A 22,111-nucleotide genomic window follows, 5' to 3' on the forward strand; every position below is an offset into this window, starting at 1 on the left:
ATTTATTATCATGGTATTGTCAGGTTTTAATAAACTATTATCAGGGTATTGTCAGCTATTAATAAACTATAAGGGTATTGTCAGGTATTAATAAACTATTATATGGTATTAATAAACTATTTTATGGTATTAATAAACTATTATCGGGGTATTGTCAGGTATTAATAAACTATTATCAGGGTATTTTCAGGTATTAATAAACTATATATTATCCGGTATTAATAAACTATTATAAGGGTATTGTCAGGTATTAATAAACTATCTATTATCCGGGATTAATAAACTATTATAAGGGTATTGTCAGGTATTAATAAACTATTATAAGGGTATTGTCAGGTATTAATAAACTATTATCATGGTATTGTCAGGTATTAATAAACTATCTATTATCCGGGATTAATAAACTATTATTAGGGTATTGTCAGGTATTAATAAACTATTATAAGGGTATTGTCAGGTATTAATAAACTATTATAAGGGTATTGTCGGGTATTAATAAACTTTCAGGGTATTGTCAGGTTTTAATAAACTATTTATTATCAGGGTATTGTCAGGTATTGCTAAACTATGATAAGGGTATTGTCAGGTATTAAAAAAATATTTATTATCAGGTATTAATAAACTATTATCAGGGTATTGTCAGGTATTAATAAACTTTATATTATCAGGGTATTGTCAGGTATTAATAAACTTTTTATTATGAGGGCATTGTCAGGTATTAATAAACTATTTATTATATGGTGTTAATAAACTATTATCAGGGTATTGTCAGGTATTAATAAACTATCTATTATCCGGTATTAATAAACTATTTATTATCAGGGTATTGTCAGGTATTAAAAACAGAATTTATGTTTACCTGATAAATTACTTTCTCCAACGGTGTGTCCGGTCCACGGCGTCATCCTTACTTGTGGGATATTCTCTTCCCCAACAGGAAATGGCAAAGAGCCCAGCAAAGCTGGTCACATGATCCCTCCTAGGCTCCGCCTACCCCAGTCATTCGACCGACGTAAAGGAGGAATATTTGCATAGGAGAAACCATATGATACCGTGGTGACTGTAGTTAAAGAAAATAAATTATCAGACCTGATTAAAAAACCAGGGCGGGCCGTGGACCGGACACACCGTTGGAGAAAGTAATTTATCAGGTAAACATAAATTCTGTTTTCTCCAACATAGGTGTGTCCGGTCCACGGCGTCATCCTTACTTGTGGGAACCAATACCAAAGCTTTAGGACACGGATGAAGGGAGGGAGCAAATCAGGTCGCCTAAATGGAAGGCACCACGGCTTGCAAAACCTTTCTCCCAAAAATAGCCTCAGAAGAAGCAAAAGTATCAAACTTGTAAAATTTGGTAAAAGTGTGCAGTGAAGACCAAGTCGCTGCCCGACATATCTGATCAACAGAAGCCTCGTTCTTGAAGGCCCATGTGGAAGCCACAGCCCTAGTGGAATGAGCTGTGATTCTTTCAGGAGGCTGCCGTCCGGCAGTCTCATAAGCCAATCTGATGATGCTTTTAATCCAAAAAGAGAGAGAGGTAGAAGTTGCTTTTTGACCTCTCCTTTTACCAGAGTAAACAACAAACAAGGAAGATGTTTGTCTAAAATCCTTTGTAGCATCTAAATAGAATTTTAGAGCGCGAACATCCAAATTGTGCAACAAACGTTCCTTCTTTGAAACTGGATTCGGACACAAAGAAGGCACGACTATCTCCTGGTTAATATTTTTGTTAGAAACAACTTTCGGAAGAAAACCAGGTTTAGTACGTAAAACCACCTTATCTGCATGGAACACCAGATAAGGAGGAGAACACTGCAGAGCAGATAATTCTGAAACTCTTCTAGCAGAAGAAATTGCAACCAAAAACAGAACTTTCCAAGATAACTTAATATCAACGGAATGTAAGGGTTCAAACGGAACCCCCTGAAGAACTGAAAGAACTAAGTTGAGACTCCAAGGAGGAGTCAAAGGTTTGTAAACAGGCTTGATTCTAACCAGAGCCTGAACAAAGGCTTGAACATCTGGCACAGCTGCCAACTTTTTGTGAAGTAACACAGACAAGGCAGAAATCTGTCCCTTCAAGGAACTTGCAGATAATCCTTTCTCCAATCCTTCTTGAAGAAAGGATAGAATCTTAGGAATTTTTACCTTGTCCCAAGGGAATCCTTTAGATTCACACCAACAGATATATTTTTTCCATATTTTGTGGTAAATTTTTCTGGTTACAGGCTTTCTGGCCTGAACAAGAGTATCAATAACAGAATCTGAGAACCCTCGCTTTGATAAGATCAAGCGTTCAATCTCCAAGCAGTCAGTTGGAGTGAGACCAGATTCGGATGTTCGAACGGACCTTGAACAAGAAGGTCTCGTCTCAAAGGTAGCTTCCATGGTGGAGCCGATGACATATTCACCAGATCTGCATACCAAGTCCTGCGTGGCCACGCAGGAGCTATCAAGATCACCGATGCCCTCTCCTGATTGATCCTGGCTACCAGCCTGGGGATGAGAGGAAACGGCGGGAATACATAAGCTAGTTTGAAGGTCCAAGGTGCTACTAGTGCATCTACTAGAGTCGCCTTGGGATCCCTGGATCTGGACCCGTAGCAAGGAACCTTGAAGTTCTGACGAGAGGCCATCAGATCCATGTCTGGAATGCCCCACAGTTGAGTAATTTGGGCAAAGATTTCCGGATGGAGTTCCCACTCCCCCGGATGTAATGTCTGAAGACTCAGAAAATCCGCTTCCCAATTTTCCACTCCTGGGATGTGGATTGCAGACAGGTGGCAGGAGTGAGTCTCCGCCCATTGAATGATTTTGGTCACTTCTTCCATCGCCAGGGAACTCCTTGTTCCCCCCTGATGGTTGATGTACGCAACAGTCGTCATGTTGTCTGATTGAAACCGTATGAACTTGGCCTTTGCTAGCTGAGGCCAAGCCTTGAGAGCATTGAGTATCGCTCTCAGTTCCAGAATATTTATCGGTAGAAGAGATTCTTCCCGAGACCAAAGACCCTGAGCTTTCAGGGGTCCCCAGACTGCGCCCCAGCCCATCAGACTGGCGTCGGTCGTGACAATGACCCACTCTGGCCTGCGGAAGTTCATCCCTTGTGACAGGTTGTCCAGGGACAGCCACCAACGGAGTGAATCTCTGGTCCTCTGATTTACTTGTATCGTCGGAGACAAGTCTGTATAGTCCCCATTCCACTGACTGAGCATGCACAGTTGTAATGGTCTTAGATGAATGCGCGCAAAAGGAACTATGTCCATTGCCGCTACCATCAAACCTATTACTTCCATGCACTGCGCTATGGAAGGAAGAGGAACGGAATGAAGTATTTGACAAGAGTTTAGAAGTTTTGTTTTTCTGGCCTCTGTCAGAAAAATCCTCATTTCTAAGGAGTCTATTATTGTTCCCAAGAAGGGAACCCTTGTTGACGGAGATAGAGAACTCTTTTCTACGTTCACTTTCCATCCGTGAGATCTGAGAAAGGCCAGGACTATGTCCGTGTGAGCCTTTGCTTGAGGAAGGGACGACGCTTGAATCAGAATGTCGTCCAAGTAAGGTACTACTGCAATGCCCCTTGGTCTTAGCACCGCTAGAAGGGACCCTAGTACCTTTGTGAAAATCCTTGGAGCAGTGGCTAATCCGAAAGGAAGTGCCACGAACTGGTAATGCTTGTCCAGGAATGCGAACCTTAGGAACCGATGATGTTCCTTGTGGATAGGAATATGTAGATACGCATCCTTTAAATCCACCGTGGTCATGAATTGACCTTCCTGGATGGAAGGAAGAATTGTTCGAATGGTTTCCATTTGAACGATGGAACCTTGAGAAACTTGTTTAGGATCTTGAGATCTAAGATTGGTCTGAACGTTCCCTCTTTTTTGGGAACTACGAACAGATTGGAGTAGAACCCCATCCCTTGTTCCCCTAATGGAACAGGATGAATCACTCCCATTTTTAACAGGTCTTCTACACAATGTAAGAATGCCTGTTTTTTTATGTGGTCTGAAGACAACTGAGACCTGTGGAACCTCCCCCTTGGGGGAAGCCCTTTGAATTCCAGAAGATAACCTTGGGAGACTATTTCTAGTGCCCAAGGATCCAGAACATCTCTTGCCCAAGCCTGAGCGAAGAGAGAGAGTCTGCCCCCCACCAGATCCGGTCCCGGATCGGGGGCCAACAGTTCATGCTGTCTTGGTAGCAGTAGCAGGTTTCTTGGCCTGCTTTCCCTTGTTCCAGCCTTGCATTGGTCTCCAGGCTGGCTTGGCTTGAGAAGTATTACCCTCTTGCTTAGAGGACGTAGCACTTGGGGCTGGTCCGTTTCTACGAAAGGGACGAAAATTAGGTTTATTTTTGGCCTTGAAAGACCTATCCTGAGGAAGGGCGTGGCCCTTGCCCCCAGTGATATCAGAGATAATCTCTTTCAAGTCAGGGCCAAACAGCGTTTTCCCCTTGAAAGGAATGTTAAGCAATTTGTTCTTGGAAGACGCATCCGCTGACCAAGATTTCAACCAAAGCGCTCTGCGCGCCACAATAGCAAACCCAGAATTTTTCGCCACTAACCTAGCCAATTGCAAAGTGGCGTCTAGGGTGAAAGAATTAGCCAATTTGAGAGCACGGATTCTGTCCATAATCTCCTCATAAGGAGGAGAATCACTAGTGATCGCCTTTTCTAGCTCATCGAACCAGAAACACGCGGCTGTAGTGACAGGGACAATGCAAGAAATTGGTTGTAGAAGGTAACCTTGCTGAACAAACATCTTTTTAAGCAAACCTTCTAATTTTTTATCCATAGGATCTTTGAAAGCACAACTATCTTCTATGGGTATAGTGGTGCGTTTGTTTAAAGTAGAAACCGCCCCCTCGACCTTGGGGACTGTCTGCCATAAGTCCTTTCTGGGGTCGACCATAGGAAACAATTTTTTAAATATGGGGGGAGGGACGAAAGGTATACCGGGCCTCTCCCATTCTTTATTTACAATGTCCGCCACCCGCTTGGGTATAGGAAAAGCTTCTGGGGGCCCCGGGACCTCTAGGAACTTGTCCATTTTACATAGTTTCTCTGGGATGATCAAATTCTCACAATCATCCAGAGTGGATAGCACCTCCTTAAGCAGAGCGCGGAGATGTTCCAACTTAAATTTAAATGTAATCACATCAGGTTCAGCTTGTTGAGAAATTTTCCCTGAATCTGAAATTTCTCCCTCAGACAAAACCTCCCTGGCCCCCTCAGACTGGTGTAGGGGCCCTTCAGAAACAATATCATCAGCGTCCTCATGCTCTTCAGTATTATCTAAAACAGAGCAGTCGCGCTTACGCTGATAAGTGGGCATTTTGGCTAAAATGTTTTTGATAGAATTATCCATTACAGCCGTTAATTGTTGCATAGTAAGGAGTATTGGCGCGCTAGATGTACTAGGGGCCTCCTGAGTGGGCAAGACTGGTGTAGACGGAGGGGATGATGCAGTACCATGCTTACTCCCCTCACTTGAGGAATCATCTTGGGCATCATTTTCTCTAAATTTTGTGTCACATAAATCACATCTATTTAAATGAGAAGGAACCTTGGTTTCCCCACATTCAGAACACAGTCTATCTGGTAGTTCAGACATGTTAAACAGGCATAAACTTGATAACAAAGTACAAAAAACGTTTTAAAATAAAACCGTTACTGTCACTTTAAATTTTAAACTGAACACACTTTATTACTGCAATTGCGAAAAAGTATGAAGGAATTGTTCAAAATTCACCAAAATTTCACCACAGTGTCTTAAAGCCTTAAAAGTATTGCACACCAAATTTGGAAGCTTTAACCCTTAAAATAACGGAACCGGAGCCGTTTTTATCTTTAACCCCTTTACAGTCCCTGGTATCTGCTTTGCTGAGACCCAACCAAGCCCAAAGGGGAATACGATACCAAATGACGCCTTCAGAAAGTCTTTTCTATGTATCAGAGCTCCTCACACATGCGACTGCATGTCATGCTTCTCAAAAACAAGTGCGCAATACCGGTGCGAAAATGAGACTCTGCCTATGATAAGGGAAAGCCCCTAGAGAATAAGGTGTCCCAAACAGTGCCTGCCGATATTATTTTACAAAATACCCAGATTAAAATGATTCCTCAAGGCTAAATATGTTTATTATATGAATCGATTTAGCCCAGAAAATGTCTACAGTCTTAAAAAGCCCTTGTGAAGCCCTTATTTATTGTCTGTAATAAAAATGGCTTACCGGATCCCATAGGGAAAATGACAGCTTCCAGCATTACATCGTCTTGTTAGAATGTGTCATACCTCAAGCAGCAAAAGTCTGCTCACTGTTCCCCCAACTGAAGTTAATTCCTCTCAACAGTCCTGTGTGGAACAGCCATCGATTTTAGTAACGGTTGCTAAAATCATTTTCCTCTTACAAACAGAAATCTTCATCTCTTTTCTGTTTCAGAGTAAATAGTACATACCAGCACTATTTTAAAATAACAAACTCTTGATTGAATAATAAAAACTACAGTTAAACCCTAAAAAACTCTAAGCCATCTCCGTGGAGATGTTGCCTGTACAACGGCAAAGAGAATGACTGGGGTAGGCGGAGCCTATGAGGGATCATGTGACCAGCTTTGCTGGGCTCTTTGCCATTTCCTGTTGGGGAAGAGAATATCCCACAAGTAAGGATGACGCCGTGGACCGGACACACCTATGTTGGAGAAAAAATATTTATTATCAGGTATTAATAAACTATTTATTATCAGGATATTGTCAGGTATTAATAAACTATCTATTATCCGGTATTAATAAACTATTATTAGGGTATTGTCAGGTATTAATAAACTTTATATTATCAGGGTATTGTCAGGTATTAATAAGCTATTTATTATCAGGGTATTGTCAGGTATTAATAAACTATCTATTATCCGGTATTAATAAACTATTATTAGGGTATTGTCAGGTATTAATAAACTTTTTATTATCAGGGTATTGTCAGGTATTAATAAACTATCTATTATTAGGTATTAATAAACTATTATTAGGGTATTGTCAGGTATTAATAAACTATTATAAGGGTATTGTCAGGTATTAATAAACTATTTATTATCAGGGTATTGTTAGGTATTAATAAACTATATATTATCTGGTATTAATAAACTATTATTTGGGTATGGTCAGGTATTAATAAACTATTTATTATATGGTATTAAACTATTATCAGGGTATTGTCAGGTATTAATAAACTATCTATTATCCGATATTAAACTATTATTAGGGTATTGTCAGGTATTAATAAACTTTTTATTATTAGGGTATTGTCAGGTATTGATAAACAGTTTATTAATACCTGACAATACCCTGATAATAAATGGTTTATTAATACCTGGCAATACCCTGATAATAAAGTTTATTAATACCTGACAATACCCTGATAATAGTTTATTAATACCATATAATAGTTTATTAATACCCGACAATACCCTAATAATAGTTTATTAATACCGGATAATAGATAGTTTATTAATACCTGACAATACCCTGATAATAAATGATCTATTATCCGGTATTAATAAACTATTATTAGGGTATTGTCAGGTATTAATAAACTATTTATTATATGGTCTTAATAAACTATTATCAGGGTATTGCCAGGTATTAATACACCATTTATTATCAGGGTATTGTTAATTGCTGACATGTTACAAGCTCCACTGATGATCTGAGCAGCTACATTATTTAGAATGTGGGTGCATTGACAATATCTAGCTATGCTTCACATGCACATACAGAGAAAAAGATAAATACTAAAACAGTGATAACTTTTACTAGAAGCATTTTTGCCAATACATGTATATTGCAAATATGGTTATATTCAATGATTTAATACATTTTTTGTGCATTTAAATTTTGACTGGAATGTCCCTTTTAAGATGGAGCATTTGCGCTTTTTACTGAAAGAAGTGCTTGCTACGTTTGAGGTTCCGGAATCAAAGCTTCCGGAATCAAAGCTTCCGGAAGAACCTTCAATCCCTAAGTTAGATAGGGTTTACAAGGACAGTGTGGGGCCCCAGACCTTCCCAGTTCCCGTGAAGATGGATAAAATTATTAAGAATGAGTGGGAGAAACTGGGCTCCAACTCACGGGGTTTGTTTTCCATCCGGCAGCGACGATTGCTGCGGTGGCTGGAGCGGCTACCTATTTATGTGACGCACTGTCAGCTATGGTCAAGGTGGAGACTCCCCTTGAGGAGATACAGGAAAAGATTAAGGGTAGCTCACTCCTTTTTTTTTTATCTGTGATGTAAACATGCAGGTTATTCGCCTGAATGTCTAAACATCAGGTTTCTTTGTTCTAGCCCGCAGGGCTCTATGGTTAAAGTCATGGTCTGCTGACATGACTTCCAAGTCTAGATTACTATCCCTTCCGTTTCAGGGGAAAGCTCTTTTTGGGTCCAGGCCTGGACTCTATCATATCCATGGTCACGGGAGGCAAGGGTGCTTTCCTTCAGGACCAACACTTCTCGTTTGTGGCCCTACCGTTCGGTCTGGTGACTGCCCCAAGCATCCTTACAAAGGTTCTGGGGGCGCTGCTCGTGGTGGCGAGAGCCAGAGGTATTGCGGTGGCTCTTTATCTGGACGATATTCTGGTCCAGGCTCCGTCCTGCAGTCTCGCGGAGGATCACTCAAGGGCTATTCTTCTCCTTTGATCCCATGGATGGAAGATAAACTTAGGGAAGAGTTCTCTGGTTCCCAGCAACAGGGTGGAGTTCCTCGGTACGATAATAGATTCCAAATCTATGACTATTTTCTTGACAGATCAGAGACGTTCCAAGATTGCATCCAGCTGTCTTGCCCTTCAGACCTCCTCAAGGCCATGTGTTGCCAGGTGTATAGAGGTGATTGGGCTCATGGTATCCAGCATAGATGTCATTCCATTCGCCATGTTCCATCTCAGACCTCTTCAGTTATGCATGTTGAGACAATGGCACGCGATCACTCGGATCTATCCCAACAGATCTCTCTGCACAACCGATTGAGGGAATCCCTCTCTTGGTCGATCCGTCCGGGTCAGCTGGCCCAGGGGACATACTTCTTGAGGCCATCCTGGGAGATTGTGACCACGGATGCAAGTCTATCAGGATGGAGAGCTGTTTGGGGTGCCAGAAGGGCAGGTGGACTCGAGAGGAGTCGACTCTTCCAATAAATATTCTGGAACTTCGAGCGATATTCAAAGCTCTGAGGCCATGGCCCTACCTGGGGTCGTCCTGATTTATCAGATTTCAGTTGGACAACATTACAACGGGGGCTTACATAAACCATCGGAGGGAACGAGAAGCTCGCTATCCATGAGGAAAGTATAGCGGATTCTGGAAAGGGTAGAGACTCACAATTGTTCGCTGTCATCGATCCACGTTCCGGGTGTGGACAACTGGGAAGCAGATTTTCTCAGCCGACAGTCGTTTCATCCGGGGAATGGTCTCCCCATCCCTAGGTGTTTGCGGAGATCTGCAACAGATGGGGGACGCCTGAGACCTCATGGCGTCTAGACTCAACTTCAAGCTACTCAGATACAGGTTTGCGATCCAGGGACTCACAGGCAGAGCTGATAGATGCCTTAGCGTTTCCTTGGGAATTCAACCTAATTTTACATATTTCCACCGTTGCCACTTCTTCCTCGAGTGGTGGCTCGTATCAAACAGGAGCAAGCTTCGACCATTCTGATTGCTCCGTTGTGGCCATGGAGGACGTGGTTTGCGCATCTGGTGGGGATGTCTTCGTCTCCTCCATCAGACTACAACAACAAATTGGCCGTTTCATATTCGAAAATCCAACGCACCGGAACTTTGGGTTTCAACCCAGAAACAGAAGCCATTACTTTTGGAGGAAGAGGGGTGAGTGAGATTGCTCCAACTGTCACCAGAAGGTGAGCAGTGTTTTCATTTTCTGTCAGGTGTTAACTCACAAGAGCACTTGGAATTTGGTGCGTTGTATAAGGAGGTTATTTACATTTCCGCAAAGGAGTAACTATATATCACGCATAACCAGGAGTACATGGTACATTTGCTACATTGTGGCTATATAACATATTGTTGAACATTGTTGAAAGTTGTTACAATATCTTTTGTTTGGAGCTACGGACAATTTGTCCATTTGGAGACATCAACAGTTTTATAACATTATAACAGCTATAATTTTTCTACCATTTCTTTGGAAAAGCATTTAGGACACGCTTTATTACACAAACAATTTTGGGACGTTAAATTTTTACATATTTGTATCTTAAGGTGGTATATTACATTTTTTTATAATTTTTCTATTTATATATATATATATATATATATATATATATATAATTTTTTGCAAACACTGCATATAGGGCATTTTAAAAATTTTTGTGTTATCTGATGTATTTTGTGTATTAGGCTTTTAGAATTCAAGGGAGACGTCCCTTTCAATAATAAGTGTATTATTAGACGATCATTTTATTTCCATCACGAGATCCTGGAGTATAGGAGTTTTAATTTGCTGACTTACTATATTCATTGTGTTAAAAGATTATGACTAGATGTCTTAAGAATAAATGTGTTTGTTACTTCTAGCTTTCTAGCGCCCTCTTTTTTATTTCCTTTTGTAACCTTTGTCTTGTCTCCACTTTAAAGGAGGTGGTTTGGGAGTGGCTCAGTTGTAACTTCAGGCTCAGTGCTGTTCTTAAATCTGTGTGTTTCTATCTTCATGGAGGTTACCCTGGCGCAGAGATCTGCTGGTTCAGGGTCCCTTTCTACACCAAAATCTTGATTCTCTGAGGCTGACTGCGTGGAGATTGAACACCTAGTCTTGGCTAAGAGAGGTTTTTCTGAGAGATTAATTGATACTCTCATGCAGGCCAGGAAGCCGGTCACTCGTTGCATCTATCATAAGGTGTGAAGGACCTACTTATCCTGGTGCGAGGAACGTGGATATCCCTGGCACAAGGTTAGGGTATCCAGGATTTTGGCCTTTCTCCAGGATGGGCTGGATAAGGGTCTTGCCGCAAGTTCCTTAAGGGGACAGATTTTGGCGTTGTCGGTGCTGTTACAAAAGAAGCTAGCGGAGCTTCCTGATATTCAGTCCTTTGTTCAGGCTCTGTCTAGGATCAGACCTGTCTTTAGAAATTCCGCTCCTCCTTGGAGCTTAAACTTGGTTCTTAAGGTTTTGCAGAGGGCTCCGTTTGAGCCTATGCATGCACTTGACATTAAGATTCTTTCCTGAAAGGTTCTATTTCTTCTGACTATTGCATCGGCTTGCAGGATCTCTGAGTTAGCGGTCTTGCAATCTGAACCCCCTTACCTCGTTTTTCATGCTGATAAGGCTGTGCTTCGCACTGGGTTGCGATTTCTTCCCAAGGTGGTGTCAGATCGTAACATCAATCAGGAGATAGTAGTTCCTTCCTTGTGTCCTAACCCTTCTTCGTCCAAGGAAAGGTTACTGCATAAGTTGGATGTGGTTCGAGCATTGAAGTTTTATCTTTAGGCCACGAAAGATTCTAGACAGACTTTTTGTCCTTATTTGTGGTGTATTCAGGAAAGTCTAGGGGGCAGAAGGCTTCTTCTACTTCTTTCTTTTTGGTTGAGGTGCATTATCCGTTTGGCCTATGAGACAGTAGATTGGTAAGGCAGCTACTTGGTCCTCCTTACATACTTTTACAAAGTTTTACAACATTAATGTCTTTGCTTCGGCGGAAGCTGTGTTTGGGTTCTGCAGGCTGTGGTGCCCTCAGTATAGGGTCCGCCTCCTTTTACCCTCCCGTTTTTTATTCATTCAGGGATCCTCAGGCTGTACTGATAGATGCTCTGGCAGTCCCTTGAAATTTCAGTCTAGCATACCTGTTTCTTCTGTTTGTTCTCCTTCCATGGGTCATTGCTCAAATCAAACAGGAGAGGGCGTCAGTGATCCTCATTGCTCCGGCATGGCCTCGCAGGATTTGGTATGCAGACCTAGTGGAGATGTCATCTATCCCACCTTGGAGACTTCCACTGACTTCCACTACTTCAAGGGCCCTTCCTTCATCCAAATCTCGTTTCTCTGAAGCTGACTGCTTAGAGATTGAACGCTTAATTTTATATAAGCGTGGTTTTTCTGAGTCGGTCATTGAGACCATGATTTAGGCTTGTAAGCCTATTACAAGAAAGATTTACTATAAGATATGGCGTAAATATCTGTATTGGTTTGAATCCAGAGGCTACTCTTGGAGTAGAGTTCGGATTCCTAGGGTTTTGTCTTTTCTCCAGGAGGGTCTGGAGAAGGGGTTATCTGCTAGTACCTTGAAGGGTCAAATTTCTGCCTTATCGATATTGTTGCACAAACGTCTGGCGGATGTGCCAGATGTCCAAGCCGGCCTGTGTTCAAGCATGTTACTCCTCCCTGGAGTCTTAACCTTGTTCTTAGAGTTCTTTAGCAGGCTCCGTTTGAACCTATGCATTCCTTAGATTTTAAGATGTTATCTTGGAAAGTTTTGTTTCTGGTTGCAATTTCTTCTGCTCAAAGAGTTTCTGAACTCTTTGCGTTGCAGTGTAAATCCCCTTACCTTATATTTCATTCTGATAAGGTGGTTCTGCGTACTGAGTTAAGTTTCCTTCCTAAAGTGGTTTCGGATAGGAATATTAACCAAGAAAACGTTCCTTCTTTGTGTCCTAATCCATATTCTCATAAGGAGCGTTTGTTGCACAACCTAGATGTGGTATGTGCGTTGAAGTACTATTTGCAGGCGACTAAGGAATTTCGCCAGTCCTCTTCCTTGTTTGTCATTTTCTCTGGGAAACGCAAGGGTCAGAAAGCTAGGGCTACGTCTCTTTCTCTGTGGCTGAGGAGTATAATCCATTTGGCCTATGAAACTGCTGGACAGCAGCCCCCTGAGAGAATCACGGCTCATTCCACGAGGGCTGTTTCCTCTTCCTGGGCTTTCAAAAATGAAGCTTCTGTTTAACAGATTTGCAAGGCTGCAACTTGGTCCTCTCTAAAACACTTTTTCAAAATTCTATAAATTTGATACTTTTGCCTCGGCTGAGGCTTCTTTTGGGAGAAAGGTTCTTCAAGCAGTGGTGCCTTCTGTTTAGGATCCCTGTCTTGTCCCTCCCTTATTATCTGTGTCCTCTAGCTTGGGTATTGATTCCCTATAGTAATTACTGATGATCCTTGGACTCACCGTGTCATTAGAAAGAAAACTAAATTCATGCTTACCTGAGAAATGTATTTATTTCTTGACACGGTGAGTCCACAGCCCACCCTGTTTGTTCAGACAGTCTTTTTGTTTTGTAAACCTCTGCACATCTGCACCTTGTGTTACTTCCTTTCTCTCCTTTTTCTTCGGTCAAATGACTGGGGTTTGAGGGAAGGGAGGTGATACTTAACAGCTTTGCTGTGCTGCTCTTTGTCTCCTCCTGCTGGCCAAAAATGATATTCTCAATAGTAATTACTGATGATCCGTGGATTTACTGTGTCAATAAATAAATTTATCAGGTAAGAATAAATTTCATTTTTTACATATGTTGAAAACGCTAGAAGACAGGGTCACAGTTTGGCTCCTTTTAACTTTATAGAATCATGGGTTAATATCTCCTGAGGGGGATTATTGAACAGTGGGGATTAATCAAATATGATACTTTATGTGTGAGATTTTATTGGGCTCATAGGCTGTTTGTTATGTGGCTGTTACGCACAAGTTTTTACTTTCACTTTGAGTGATGCGCAGCTTGTAGCTTGGTACGCTTTTTCTCATAGCAGGGGCGGTCCTACCTTGCACACCATGTGACCGGGAGTGGTCTGTTTTCACTTCCTCTTTTCTGACTGAGCTGGCTGTCGTAGAAGACGCTATTTCTCTGCATTGACTGGGTCTAGGAGGTGGTGAGTGCCCCAGCCATTGGGAGTATAAAGGTGCAGTTTTTTGAGAAATAGATTGTTTATTTTCTGTGTCCTGCTGTCATTAGCTTAAGCTATGATGGATTCTGAGATATTGGAGGTTAGTCCCTCTATTCCAAATAGTAATACCTGTTTATATTGTGAGGAGGCCTTGGTATGGCCGCCCTCTCAACTATGTTCCACATGCCTTGACAACGTTATTCGGTCAAAGAAGGTTTACCCCTTTAGTACAACTGAGCCGTCCACCTCTGAGGACTCTTCGTCCTGTGGGGTGCATACCCAACGTTTATCTCCTTCTACGCACACAGCTTCCCGTAGCATGCTTAATCCTCCATCTGGAGGGGGCCTTTTACCATCCGATTTTACGGCCAGTTAAAAACAGCGGTGTCTGAGGCCCTCAGTGCTTTACCTCGCCCTGCTAAACGCAAACGAAAGGATAAACATAGCTCTCCTGCCCCGGGGTCATCATCTAATTTTTTGGATTTCTCTGCTCTGTCTCAGTTATCTGAGGATGAGTCGCACTCTGAGACTTCAGGGGGTGAACTTTCTGGGACGTAGTCTGGTGCCTCTTAGCCTCCTGCTGCGGAGGAACCAGCCTTTAGATTTAAGATTGAACACTTACGTTTTCTTCTAAAAGAAGTCCTTTCTGCATTAGAGGTTCCAGAGGTCGTTACCTGATGAACCTTTGATTCCTTAATTAGACAGAGTTTACGAGAACAGGGTAGTGCCTTTAACTTTTGCTGTGCCTGTAAAGATGGCGAACATTATTAAGAACGAATGGGACAGAATTGGATCTTCCTTTTCCCCTTCGTCTTCTTTTAAAAAAAATTATTCCCGGTCCCGCAATTGGAGTTGTAGGGTTCCGTCCCTAAGGTGGATGGTGCTATCTCCACGCTTGCCAAGCATACTACTATCCCGCTGGAGAATAGCTCGTCCAGAGAGCCGATGGATAAGAAGATGGAAACTCTTCTAAGAAAGAGGTTTCAACATACGGGTTATTTCGAATGGCAGCGGCCGTTGCCACAGTTGCTGGAGCAGCTACCTACCTACTGGTGCCGACTCCTCATCGGAATTGATCAGGGTGGAGGGTTTCCTCAACGTTATCCAGGAAAGAATTAAAGCCTTGAGAATTGTCCAATAGTCAATTGTGGAAAAAATTAAACAAACTCTTGTAGTGTGCAGAGTCTCATTAACATTTAACATTTTTTAGATCAGTCTTCGATTTATTCTAATGTAAACTTCACATACCTACAATCTCATCTCTCATTTCCATATCCCTCTACTCTTCCATGATACATGACTCTATACGTCATTGATAAACACAGCCCGCCTACTAAATTTTGGCCAGTTGTGCGATCTTAATTCCTTATGGTACGCGTCGGATTACGTTACAGGTAAACACAACACGCCCCCTTAGTAGTACCAAAATAAGTGATCATATATTTGGCCCATATGACTTTACCCTCTCGCTGCTGAAATAACAAATATATTCTCAGCTTCACCTCCCTGTATGATGTTACGTATATTCAGTATATCCTACTTAAATTTAATTTGTCTATCCTGTCATTACTTGGCATATTAGAAAGAAGAACTACTCTTGTTCAATATCCTAATATTATCACTCAATGCAGTACAATATTAAATATATTAACTGACATCTCCCATTTAGTTAACTTGAATGTCCTCTTATCTTTCTAAGAGTGATACTTCACAATAAAACATAGTATATGAACTATAGTGTCCAGTAGTTTATTATTTGGAATAGAGCAAGGATAGTGACAAAGTAAATAGGGTTAAATGGAGTAATATGCATAAAAAGATGAGTAGACATTAATTAGTATTAAACAAAATGCAATAAGTCAGCCACGGTATTCAATGTTCCACTATTTAGAGTAATAATAATAAGACATTGAATAATAGCATTTTTTTTGAATATGCCAAATAATAACAACAATATATTGGCACTTGATAGACCAACTAAATAGAAATAGGACATACTGGATAAGCACAACATTGCATAGGTAGGTGATTCTGAGAATACAATTGTCCCTTTAGCAGCGAGAGGATAAGGGTAGATATGAGCCAATCATATGATCACATATCTTAGTACAACTAAGTGGGCGTATTGTGTTTACCTTGACGTAAACCGAAACGTACCATAGGAAAACAGGATCACATAATTGGCCGCAATTTAGTAAGTGGGCTGTGTTTACAAGTGACGTATGGAGTCACTCATTATGGGAGTGGTTAGGGGAATGATAGTGAGTTAGCGCTCTCAAGAGTGTTTTATTCTTCTGAATAGGCAGTGGTAGAGATAAAAGAAATGGGGTTAAATGAAGTATCACTCTTAGAAAGATAAGAGGACATTCAAGTTAACTAAATGGGAGATGTCAGTTAATATATTTAATATTGTACTGCATTGAGTGATATTATGATATTGAACAAGAGTAGTTCTTTCTAATATGCCAAGTAATGACAGGATAGACAAATTAAATTTAAGTAGGATATACTGAATATACGTAACGTCATACAGAGAGGTGAAGCTGAGAATATATTTGTTATTTCAGCAGCGAGAGGGTAAAGTCAGATATGGGCTAAATATATGATCACTTATTTTGGTACTACTAAGGGGGCGTGTTATGTTTACCTGTAACGTAATCCGACGTGTACCATAAGGAATTAAGATCGCACAACTGGCCAAAATTTAGTAGGCGGGCTGTGTTTATCAATGACGTATAGAGTCATGTATCATGGAGGAGTGGCTAGCGAGACAGCGCTGCCAAGAGGGATATGGAAATGAGAAATGAGATTGTAGGTATGTGAAGTTTACATTAGAATAAATTGGAGACTAAAAATGGTAAAATGTTATAAGCTGTACCGCAAACATCCGAGTATGGATAATGTATGTAATGTGTGATCAGATAAGATACCATGATGGTTAGCGCGGTAGTAAATGGAATGTATTGTGTTTTAGTTAAATCAGCTGTTAATAACACATGGCTATTGGACGGACTAATGTTTACTGTTTGAGAATAACAGGAAGAGGTGGAGCGGTTCACGCTCTATTTAAAAAAGGGGATCCTCGGATGAAAACTACCCACACCCACTGTCTTGAGAAAGTTTGCAGAGGCAAATGAAACGCGTATAAGGGAGGGTCTACCTTTGACTACAGAGACTCTGCACACTACAAGAGTTTGTTTCATTTTTTCCACAATTGACTATTGGAGAATCTGTTTTTATAGATTGGACTATTGGTAAACTGAGACACACGGGAGCAGCAGAGGTTGCTACCTGCGGGTTCCTGTGGAGTAAGATCTGTGAAGTATACCAAAATCATTTATAAGGCTTTTAATATTTTAAATTCCTGTAAGTGCATTAGATTGTGTGCACAAATAAAGTCACAAATGATTTTACCTTGAATCTGGGATGTGCTTTGTGTTTTTATCGTTCTAGTGTTTTTTTAAATCTGAGCACCCCTTTGTGGTCAGTGAAGTAAGAAGTAGCACAAAAGATTTGTCACCAAGGGAGAGAATTACTGAGAAAGAAGAATTTGGAATTTAACATAGTTTCTACCATTACTCCCAGAGACATGAATGTGAGTTATTGAAGTGGTGAATTTTATAATTATACTATATATTTTAAATACTGTGGATTTAAATACCTCAGATACAATTAATATTGAGTGAAACTGAATTTTATTATTATTATCGTCTCCCTAAGAGTGCTAATTGTTATGAGCATTTCCTAGGTAACATCATATTATAGTGTATATAAAAATAGCTTATTTGAACAGAATCTAAATCAAAAGTCTGTTAAAGTTATAATTACTGTGTTTTGATCTGTACGCAGCTTATTGTTGTTGTTGTCCTTGAGAATTGCTAATTATTTTATCTGTGATGCAAACATGCAGATTATTCGCCTAAATGCTAAGGCTTCTGGCTTTTCGGTTCAGGCCCGTCGGGAACTCTGGCTGAAGTCCTGGTGTGCGGATATGACTTGTAAGTCTAGACTTTTTTTCCTCCCTTTTAAGGGAAAGATTTTATTTGGTCCAGGCCTGGACTCCATTATCTCCACGGTTATAGGGGGCAAGGGTGCCTCCCTACCGCAAGATAAAAAGAACAAGTTAAAGGGACAAGTGTCTATTTTTCGTTCTGATAAATCCCAATATCAGCAACCCTCCGCTAAGCCCGAACAAGCCAAAAACACTTGGAAACCGGCTCAGTCCTTGAATAAGTCCTAGCAGAGCAAGAAGCCCGCCGAGAATAAATCGACATGATGGGGCGGCCCCTGACCCGGCACTGGATTGTGTAGGAGGCAGATTGTCGCTTTTATCAGATCCTTGGTTCAGGGACGTGCAGGATACATGGGTCCTGGAGGTCATAGGTCAGGGATACAAGATAGGTTTCAAGTCTCATCCACCCAAAGGCAGATTTCTCCTTTCAAGCCTGTCTTTTAGACCAGAAAAGAGGGAAGCCTTTTTTTGTGGTGTGTGCGGGATCTGTCCCGGTACCTATCGCAGAAAGAGGTTTGGGATACTATTCAAACCTTTTCGTGGGCCCAAAGAAGGAGCGAACTTTCCGCCCGATTTTGGACCTAAAGTGCTTAAACAAATTTTTAAATGTCCCCTCGTTCAAGATAGAGACGATAAGGTCCATCCTTTCCTTAGTTCAGGAAGGACAGTTCATGACCACTATTGATCTGAAGGATGCTTACCTTCACGTTCCGATCCACAAGGATCAGTTCCTAAGGTTTGCGTTCCTGGACCAGCACTTGCAGTTCATTGCGCTCTGTTTGGTCTAGCTACTGCTCCTCTGATTTTTACAAAGGTTCTAGGGGCTCTTCTAGCCGTTGCCAGAACCCGGGATATAGCAGTAGCGCCTTACTTGGATGATATTCTGGTACAAGCACCATCTTTTTGTGTGGCGGAGGGCATTTCAGAATCTCTTCTCTCTCTTCTTCAATCTCATGGATGGAAGATAAACCTAGAAAAGAGTTCTCTTATTCCAAGTTTGGTAGGGTTAGACTGTCTAGCTGGTGGGGAATCTAGCACACCTGAAGTAAACTTTATCCCAAAGTTTAAAGAGTTATAATTAGTTGTGGTAGGTGGCGCAAACCAAGTTGCTATTCCCAATGTGTCTTACTGTAAATATGTGTGATAATATGTGGGCTCAATATATGTTAATGTTTTGATAAGTACTATTTTATATTCTCTTATGGAAAAAATTGGATGTCGAAATTTTTAAAAAAAAAATATATATTATACTTTATTTGATTCCGGTAAATTTACCCAATAATAGTGGTGCTAAAAGTACAATTAAACAAATATTATTACAAATTCCTTCAAAGTTTAAAAAATGACACCGGTGTCTCTATGTATCTATGTATAAAATGTACGTAATATATAAAAATATATGAATATATAAAAATTAAAATAAAATAATATCGTTGAAATCTTGCAATTTATACAGTTATAGGTTTATCACAAGTAATTTCTAACAAAATGTTTGTAAATACAATTTAATAGTGGATAAGACAATAGTTGCTGTATAGTTCATATAGGATACTTTGTTTCAAGTTAAGCTGTGCAATTGAGATCTTATCTTAGGTAACTATATATCAAATGTAGAGGTATGTTGGTGCGATTTTTATCACACTGTGATACAAGTATACAAATTAGTACCTTAAAGTGTATCTGTTTGATATCACTTTTGTGAGATGATTGCGGTTAAATAAATGCCGCTATGCCAATAATTTGCTGATGGCAGTTCTATATGGGCTGCTGGCGGTTAAATAAATGCCGCTTTGGTTTGTAGGATAAGTTTGTAGGATAAGTAGAAAAAGGAATTCTAGTTATCAATGTGATCTTGAAAAAGGCTGTCCAGCCGAAACGCGTTGATACCAGAGCACACCTGCAAAGGATTTGAGAAGACAAAGAGAATACCACCTACACCCTGGTGAAATATTCAAGTTCCTACTTAGCGGCATTTATTTAACCGCAAAGATCACATTGATAACTAGAATTCCTTTTTCTACTTATCCTACAAACTTTCTACTTATCCCACAAACACATTTCAGTACCCAGATCGGTCACTGACCGACATCAAAGAAACCTGGAAACAACGGACCGGAGAGGCACGCAAATATTCCACATCAGGTCATCCAACAACCATACCATCGTGATCGGTCACTGACCGACAGACAAACCACAGAATAGAAAAACCGGAGATACTTAAAAAAACATCAGCAAACGGTTAGCACCTAACCGCAACGAAGATCCCACCAAGAAATCCTTAAGGGCGCGATCGGTCACTGACCGACAAAGGACAAGATAACAAAGCGGCCACGGCAACTACACAAGCATTTACATAAAAGTGAATTTCCTCGCAGCAAACAGATAAGCCCACCTAACAAGAGGAAATCAAAGCAGCATTTATTTAACCGCCAGCAGCCCATATAGAACTGCCATCAGCAAATTATTGACATAGCGGCGTTTATTTAACCGCAATCATCTCACAAAAGTGCTATCAAACAGATACACTTTAAGGTACTAATTTGTATACTTGTATCACAGTGTGATAAAAATCGCACCAACATACCTCTACATTTGATATATAGTTACCTAAGATAAGATCTCAATTGCACAGCTTAACTTGAAACAAAGTATCCTATATGAACTATACAGCAACTATTGTCTTATCCACTATTAAATTGTATTTACAAACATTTTGTTAGAAATTACAACTTGTGATAAACCTATAACTGTATAAATTGCAATATTTCAACGATATTATTTTATTTTAATTTTTATATATTCATATATTTTTATATTATTACAATAAATATACCGAATATCACAAAGAAAAAAAGTGAAATAAATGTGATAACAAAAATCATAAAAGGAAAACCAAATAAAGTTCTGAATCAAGGATATGTCTGTGTCCTCTGGATGAGTTTTTCAGCTTGTTAGCATTCCTCAGTGAGATCCCATAAAAAAGGAAACAGAAAATTGCAACATAGTGTGAATCTGTAATGGCACTTTGAGGAAGTAGTTGTTTTGTAACAAATGACTACTCACATTTGTTGGAGCTTTCCAGTAAGCTCAAGGATATGCGCACTCCCACTTTATACTGATGGGAAAACAGTACACTAGGCAAAACTTGGATACAAATTTATTTTAAAATATATAAAAGCGTCACATAAGCCTTGATAACACCACAATGTAAGGGTACAAAAGCAGATATGCTGTAACAAATGCTTCAAATCACCAAACTTGCAAAGAGGTAAATGGATCAGCAGGAGTGTGACCGCTGAAACCAAAACCTTTTTAGTAGCAAGACAATAGCGCTAAGCCCCCAGGTGTCCTGGCTAGTGTAGAGACGCAATAAAACTCAATATAGAACAGTTCAGTTCCGACGTACGTTTCGCTGGTATGCTTTGCCAAGGATTCCTTGACAAAGCATACCAGCGAAACGTACGTCGGAACTGAACTGTTCTATATTGAGTTTTATTGCGTCTCTACACTAGCCAGGACACCTGGGGGCTTAGCGCTATTGTCTTGCTACTAAAAAGGTTTTGGTTTCAGCGGTCACACTCCTGCTGATCCATTTACCTCTTTGCAAGTTTGGTGATTTGAAGCATTTGTTACAGCATATCTGCTTTTGTACCCTTACATTGTGGTGTTATCAAGGCTTATGTGACGCTTTTATATATTTTAAAATAAATTTGTATCAAAGTTTTGCCTAGTGTACTGTTTTCCCATCAGTATAAAGTGGGAGTGCGCATATCCTTGAGCTTAGTGGAAAGCTCCAACAAATGTGAGTAGTCATTTGTTACAAAACAACTACTTCCTCAAAGTGCCATTACAGATTCACACTATGTTGCAATTTTCTGTTTCCTTTTTTATGGGATCTCACTGAGGAATGCTAACAAGCTGAAAAACTCATCCAGAGGACACAGACATATCCTTGATTCAGAACTTTATTTGGTTTTCCTTTTATGATTTTTGTTATCACATTTATTTCATATATTTTTATATATTACGTACATTTTATACATAGATACATAGAGACACCGGTGTCATTTTTTAAACTTTGAAGGAATTTGTAATAATATTTGTTTAATTGTACTTTTAGCACCACTATTATTGGGTAAATTTACCGGAATCAAATAAAGTATAATATATATTTTTTTTAAAAAAGTTTCGACATCCAATTTTTTCCATAAGAGAAT

General features: G+C 40.2%; 1 protein-coding gene across 4 annotated transcripts in view; it reads left to right on the forward strand.

Annotated features, from left to right (window-relative positions):
• Nucleotides 1–22,111, forward strand: part of MIER1 (MIER1 transcriptional regulator) — a 670,836-nt gene that overhangs the window by 87,588 nt on the left and 561,137 nt on the right. The gene's annotated exons all lie outside the window — the stretch shown is intronic.

This window comes from Bombina bombina, chromosome 10 (genome assembly GCF_027579735.1).
Source record: "Bombina bombina isolate aBomBom1 chromosome 10, aBomBom1.pri, whole genome shotgun sequence".
Taxonomy (NCBI): Eukaryota; Metazoa; Chordata; class Amphibia; order Anura; family Bombinatoridae; genus Bombina; species Bombina bombina.